General features: G+C 33.4%; 1 pseudogene; it reads right to left on the bottom strand.

Annotated features, from left to right (window-relative positions):
• Positions 1-3,924: 3,924 nt before the first annotated feature.
• On the bottom strand, positions 3,925-4,048 carry LOC129403976 (small nucleolar RNA SNORA68; annotated as a pseudogene).
• Positions 4,049-7,770: the final 3,722 nt, after the last annotated feature.

Below are 7,770 nucleotides of genomic sequence, written 5' to 3'. Positions count from 1 at the left end.
CATTCATAATCTGCATAGAAATACTGAGTAGAACAAAAATTCCAAAACCTGAAACCTGACTTAAAACCAAGCTCCTGGAAGAGAGCGACACAGAGTCTCTTGCACCCATGCCTGGCTATATTCCCCGGGGTCCCTCAGAGGGGATGGGCTCCAGCTTCCCTCCCCGCCCCGAGCAGAGCTCCCGCAGCCCATGACCTCCAGAGCCTAGCAATAGCCATGCTAAAGGCCCCTCTTCACACGTTTGTACAAGCCTCACGCATGAAGGTACCGGCAGAGGAACCCAGGTGTGTGGTACCCTGGGCTGAGACCTCGAAGCCTGCTTGGATTGGAACTGGGCCTCTTCCTCCCAGATACCCATTTTCCAGTAGCTAGGCGGTCACTCTCAGGGACTGCCCCTGGCGCCGTGTAATCCCACCAACAGCCAACATCCAGAGACTTAAAAACAAGCTCCCAACATCTTATAGCCTACTTCTCCCTCTGGGAGAACCTGGCTAGCCACCGAGAGTTTCCTGCCCACATGGGAAAGCCTCGGAAACTCTCCATGGGGTATTCATATGCCAAAACCAGTAACAATGCTGGGTGTCAGTCCCCTGACTGTGAAAGAGCCTCCAATGCGGCATCCTTGGGAAGGATGAGCAAAGAGAGGCTTCTAAAATCTTAGGGCTAGGATGAGTGGAGACATTACTGAGACCGCTCGATAAATTCGACAATCAACGGAATAATGATGATGATGATGATGATTAGAGAATTACTTCTCACAAGCAAGTTTTTCTCAATTTCCAATTTCTTCCTAAAATTTCCAATTTCTACCTAAAAAAATTATGTTTGCTTATTGTTAAAGTTCCTATCAATAGCATTTTATCAAACTTAATTTATATTTTGAGAAGAAATCATGATGTGAATGATGCATGTAACTGTCTCATTCATTCTTTTAAAGTTTTTCATCATCAATTGAATGAATAAGACATTTGTATATCTACTCTCCTATTGATAAATATTTGTGTTGGTTCAGTTTTAATCACAGCAGAGGGTATACAAAAGATTTGTGTGTGCACACATATACTCTTGGATAACTATCTAATGTAATATTACTGGATTATAGTCTATTAAAATTCATAAGATTGTCTAGATTATGAATAAATTGTACAGTATTATTGGTAACAGGTGAAAGTTCCAGATCTTCATCCTCATTCCCCACGTTAAATGCTCCCATTCTTTCCTTTTAGCCATTTAGAGGTTATGGTGACTCATGGCTTTAGTGGATTCTTTTTTAATCAATAATAATTTAAAGAAATTGAACTGTTTTTCATGGGGTTTTTCTTTTTTGGGGGTCATTTCTCTATCTTTATTTAAGGGTTCCTTGAATCTCTTCATCTGTGAATTATCTATTCCATTTTTGCTCATTATTTGAAATTTGTTGACTTTTTAAAATAATAACTTTAGGCTCACAGCAAAATCAAGGGGAAAGTCCAGAGATTTTCTCATGTATCTCTTCCCTGACATATGTATCACCTTTCTCACTGTACCCTTGCCAGCATCCCCACTTAGAGTAGAACATTTCTTGTAATTGATGAATCTACATTTATATAACATAATCACCTCAAATTGATAGTTTTTATTATAGTCCATTCTTGGTGTTGCATATTAAGGTTTGAATAAATGCATAACATGCACCCATTATTATTATGTCAGACAAAACAGTTTCACAGTACTAAAAATCATTTGCATTCCACTTATTTATATTTATTCCTCATTTTCTGGTACACAGGGATTTTTTTAAAATTGTCTTTACTTTTTCCCCTTTTCCTGGATGTCTCCTAATTGGAGGCATACATTATGTAGCCATTTCATATTGGCTTCCTTCCCTTACTAATTCCCATAGTACATTTTAGGATTCACTATGTCTCTTTTTAGTTTGATAGTTCATTTCTTTGCATTACTGAATAATATTCCATTAGATTATTCCACTCATCTGTATTTCCCAAAGTGGGTGATACTGTCCTTGACTCCAGAAGTCCTGGGAAAATCCAGGGAACCAGCAGTCACCTCAGGTGCAATTGGGGAATGCTTTCTTTTTCTTTGCTTTAAGAAGGTACATTCTCAGTGAAGTATGGAGTGATTTCTTTTTTCCTGATAAGGGGACAGTAGATCAAATAAATTTAGGTACCCATGACCTAAATACACTACACTTTATGCATGCATATAGTAGAGAAGAGCTTGTTTGCTTCCAAGTTGGGTCATATATGAAGACATATGAAGAAGTTTGCTATAAATATCTATGTGCATGTTTTTATGTGGAAATACATTTTCAGTTCTTGGGTCATATTAAGGAGTATTGACACTGGATTTCATGGTAAAATTACATATAGTTTTGTATATTTCCAAAGAATGGTTCTTAACTAGTATGTCTTTAAAAGTTATTTTCTCCCAAACTGAATTTTTTTCTTTTTTCTTGACTCTGTCATTGTAGAGTAGTTTTTAAAATTTTTAATGAAATCAGTTTATTATTCCTTTCATAGGTCTTAACTTTGGTGCTATACCTATAAATCATTGCCATGTAAGTCATCTAGGTTTTCATCTTTGTTAACTTAAAGGAATTTTATGTTTTACATTTGGGTATGTGACCAAGTTTGAGTGAAATGTTGTAAAGGGTATAAGATTGCTATCTAGATTCTTGGGTTTGTTTGTTGGCCATGCAGATGCCCTGCTATTCCACACCATTTGTTGAAAAGACTCTCCTTGTTCTGGTGTCATTGCCTTTCTCTTATGTTCAATGTGGCTACATTAATTTCTATTATTTTCCCCCTTTCCTTGTATTTTTATTGTTGCTGTTATGATTACCAAAGGTCAAAGGCACATTGGTTCAGGGGCTTATACTTTTGGTTGTGGTGCCAGAAACCACATACAGCAGAGTGCTCAGTGCTTGGGAAAGGTGCTAGGTATAAAATTTGCAGCTTCATACTTGCAAGAGAAGCACTTAATACTGAAAAGACCTCTGGGCCTCCTAATTGTACATGTTTATGCAGACATATTACTGGGCTCTCTATTCTTTTCTGTTGATTGAATTGTCTACTCCTTTTATATATCCTCTATTGTCCTAGTTTTATTATTTATTGACAAGAACTATTCTTGGTTTAAGACTTTAATTATGTAAGTTTCACAACATATTCTCTGAGTGTCTTTTCCTTAAAAACAATTTTTTTATGAGCTCAAGTTTAATTTTGAAAAATTCGTATTTATTTTGTATTGAATGCTTTACCAGTGAATATGATAATTTTTATAAAACCAACAAATATAAAATTTCACATATTGAAGTTGTTCAGAATTATTTATGACATAGTACATGGTCTGACTTGACTGACCTTCTTTACACACTTGAAAGAAAATGTATCCTGCAGTTATTTGATTAAACGTTCTCTCAATGCTATGAGGGCAAGGAAGGTGGAAATATTGTTTAAAATTTATGTATACTTACTGATTTTATTTTGTATCTCTTTCATCAGTTACTGCCAGGGTAATGTTAAATTTTTCAGTTACAGCGGTGACTGTCAGTTTCTTTCTGACCATTTCTTTCTTTGGTTCTGACAATGCTTCCTTGATGCGTTTTGACCTTTACTTCGGAGGAATACACATTCATGATTATTATATCTTCTTGCCTTCTTAAAACCCTTATCATAACGATTTTTTTTGCTATCCCGGGTGTCTCTCTTTCAGAAATTCACTTAGATTTTTTTTAATGCAATCACACACAATTTTTAATAGCACAGTGTTTGACCAGCTTCCAGAACACACAGTAGGGGAAGGTAAAATGAGGCAGGATTAGTAAAACATAATTTTTCTCTCATTTTTTTCTTGCCAAGACCAGAGTTGAGGATAAAGGAACCTTCCCACATTCCCCATGTGAATGCTCCCCTTTAATACTAAGGATGTAGAATCCCCAAATTTTCTTTGAGGTCCTGCCTTCCTAAGGCAAGAAGATTGCTTGCTGTCAGCACATCTGTTTAAGTCACTGCTGTGAGAAGTGACAGCACTTGGATTTAGATGCTTTTCACTTAGTTTCTTGGTTTTTGAAAACAGGTACTCAAACTTTCTCAAACTTACTGTTTTCATTGTATATTTTTTATTCACCATAATTTTTCTTAATTTACCAATTTTTATCTCTGAATTTCATATCTTATATATATACCCTATGATATTTTAGATTTTTGTGTTTGTGGTTTTTTTTGGGGGGGTAATCCAGTATGAAGATCTCTAGTTGGAATGTTTATTATCATTGTAATTATTACAATTATTAGATAAACTAATCCAATGAGATTCTGATATATTATAGAAATGATAAGAAAACTAGAAAAGGGATTTTAAAGATCTTTGAGAAATTGAAGATGAGAATTATGATAGTTGAAATAGAAGACATAAAAGTAAAAGGCGCTAGAAAGATAACCTTCGAATGAGTATGTGCTTTGCAAGTAGAATGCCTGGGTTTAACTTCTGGAGATACATGGGTTCCCCAACAATGAGCCAGGAGTAGCACCTAACCTCTGCTGAGTTGGCCCCCGAATAAAAACTATAACCTAAAATTTTGATGTAAAAGAAAAGACAAAAATGATCTTTGAAATTCGGTTGACGCTCTTGATGCTCATGTTTGACACGATCAAGAAAGCAGGTAGAGAATATAATCTGGGAACGAGAGAAGAAATTTTTAGTTGAATTTGCTTTGTGTCCTTTAGATATGACCAATTGGAAATATGGAATTGCAATATATTTATGTTTTTATTGTTAGTAAAATAATTTATTAAATCAAGAATTTTAAAATCATTAGTATAAAAACTGCTAAAATAGGAGATTGAACTATCTAAAAAAATAAAAATGATAAAATAGCATCTCACTGATGCACTCTTTGATCATCCATTAGAAGATAAGTATTTCCAAGCTTTCTAATGTTCTCTCTCTCTTACTCTCCTCTTGCTCTTGCTCTCGCTCTATGTATACACACATATATATACCTATATACGTATATATGTGTATACATACATACATACACACATGTATTTGAGTCTAGTGTTTTCTGTCTTGGACAAATCCTTTTCTCCACCCCAACTCCTTAGTGCATTCAGTGAACAGGGCGCTCAAGTTAACCTGTCAAATTCAATTAATTGCTGCAGCTGTCCATGGTGACACTTACTGTAATTAATTGAGAAAAACCAGCATAAAGGCACCCTTTACAGTTCTTTGAAATTGAGTGTGAAGTCTCATGAGATTTTTCGCTCAATTTCAAGTGTAACAATCTTGGGGTAGGTATGGGTTGTGCTATGAAAACCTTTTATAAAATGATATCAGCTATTTCTAAAATTTTATGTAACACCTGGTTTGTACTCAAGAGACATGATCTAAGAATAGTCATAGTTTTCTTTGTATCTACAAAAAAATGCAAAGTGGTATTTCCACTTCTTATTCTTTTAAGTTACCCCAAAGATACATCAGATATTTCTTTTTCCTTTAACTCATCTATAAAAGATTTTAAAAAATTATAATATAATATACAGTGAATTAAACATAGTTTTAGTCTAGGTGATAATACTATTGATGTTCAATAAAAAAAACAGTCTGGTTTTTCAGAATACTTTAAAATTACTTTCTTCAGCATCCAAAGATATTAGATATCTCATATTTTATTGTGACCATATTAATTAAAAGAAAATTTAAAATAAAATATATTTGAATAAGGTTATAACATCATTAATTTAAAACTTCAAGCTCTTTCAAATCAAATTTTTAGCAATCTCATTTTGTTTCTGAAACTGAACCTCTTTGTCTTTTGTCAAGTCTGAGGAAACTGATTAAACTTCATCACCACTAGATGGTGGTCTTGTCAGGGACTATTGATTCACATGTTGGTTTCTTGATTGTGATGTGACAATAAGATAATTCTTGTATCATAATTACCACAATTAATGCACAGAATAAGAGCCCAGAAAATGTAAGTCATTGTATTTATTTTTAATTAGATTTATTATTAAACATTTTCTTCATATCAACAGTGGTATTGTTTATCTAAAGTAGTTTAATATTCAGCTATTTAATTTTTTAAATTTTGTATTTCATTAATCTGATTCCAATAGTTCTAAACGTTCAAGTGTATATGAACATTTGTAAAGACCTGAAAAATATGTTATCAGATAGGAAGGATAAATACCAAATTGAATATGTTCCTTTTCTAATAAATTAATAATACTTCATTTTGAATAATTAAATTTTATACAGTATAAGATATCAAAAAATAAAAATTATGTGCAATGAGAAATTTCTGGCATATAATTATTCCATATTATTGCAACTTTATGTATTTTATTATAGAACATCACTTTGTTTTTAACTTTTTTCTTCTGTTTCTTGCCTTTAGAACATACACACAATCACAGAGAGAAACACATGTATATTGGAAAATTTTTATATGAATAAGGCACATTTTTAACTTTCTTCAGAATATATATACTCCATAATGTATTTTTCTTATTTTCCCACAAAATAAATGGTAATATTTTCCATTTTTAATTATATTATTTAATTTCTAATTATTAATAACTCAGTGGAAAAATAAATCTCATAAGCAAGTATCATTACCTCAAAAATATATAGGTAGAAATAAAAAATTCAAAAGGAAAACAGTTGATTTAACTAAGTCTCATTCATTGTTAAAAGTACGTTTTACAGTACTGGCAATGGAGGACTAATCTAGTACTTAATGGTATATAAAAAACAAAGAATTTATGTCCATATCATAAGGCATAATCACAAGATCTCACTGAGAAAGAAAAAATAATTTCACCTGGAATAGAAATCATTGTGTTCCTGCAGTGAGCAGATGCCATTGGGCTACACTAGCATGTGGCAGGGATGAATGGAGCCATTACTGGAGCAAATTGATGAGCAACAGGATGACAAATGATACAAGTGATACAAATGAATTACAGGTAGCACTGTAGCACTGTTGTCCTGTTGTTCATTGATTTGCTTGAGAGGCACCAGCAACATCTCCATTGTGAGACTTATTACTGTTTTTGTCATCCAAATACACCATGGGTAGCTTGCCAGGCTCTGCAGTGCGGGTGAGATACTCTCGGTAGCTTGCTGGGCTCTTTGAGAGAGACAGAGGAATCAAACCTGGGTCGGCTGCATGCAAGGCAAATGCCCTACCCACTGTTCTATCGCTCCAGCCCTGAACTACAGATAAAGATAAAATGTGTAAAATGAACTTAGAGTGAAATAAACCACTTAGTTCTTTAGTAAAGAAGTCAAGAGTAGGGTATGTAATATTAAAATTCACATTATAGCTAAATGTTTTATATTCATATTTTCCTTATTGTGTTGACATTACAATAGTACATTGCTGAATGCTTACATTACTTGCTGTGTCATTTTAAAGAGCTCGATCATACATGTCATTGCATCAGTCTTATTTGCTAATTTGTCAACAATCTGTCAATGACTATATTTCAAGCACAGTTTTAGTTATGTTATTCTTAATTTTTTGTATCCCTTTCCTAAGATTTCATGAGTTTTCCATGAGTTTTATGTGTTCTATACTCTGTTTTATTGCCAGGTGCTTTGCTAAAGTTCTTGATAGTATTTAGGTTTCAGCTATCAGAAAAAATTGAAGATTTTGTTTTGTTAAGATATAAACATGATTAGATTGTTGGCAATTGTTTGGAATTTTCATTCAGGTACTTTAATGTTTAAAATAAAAATTAAATGAGGTTGAAGCATCGAGAT

This window comes from Sorex araneus, chromosome 3 (genome assembly GCF_027595985.1).
Source record: "Sorex araneus isolate mSorAra2 chromosome 3, mSorAra2.pri, whole genome shotgun sequence".
NCBI lineage: Eukaryota > Metazoa > Chordata > Mammalia > Eulipotyphla > Soricidae > Sorex > Sorex araneus.
This window is presented reverse-complemented; position numbering and strand designations above follow the sequence as displayed.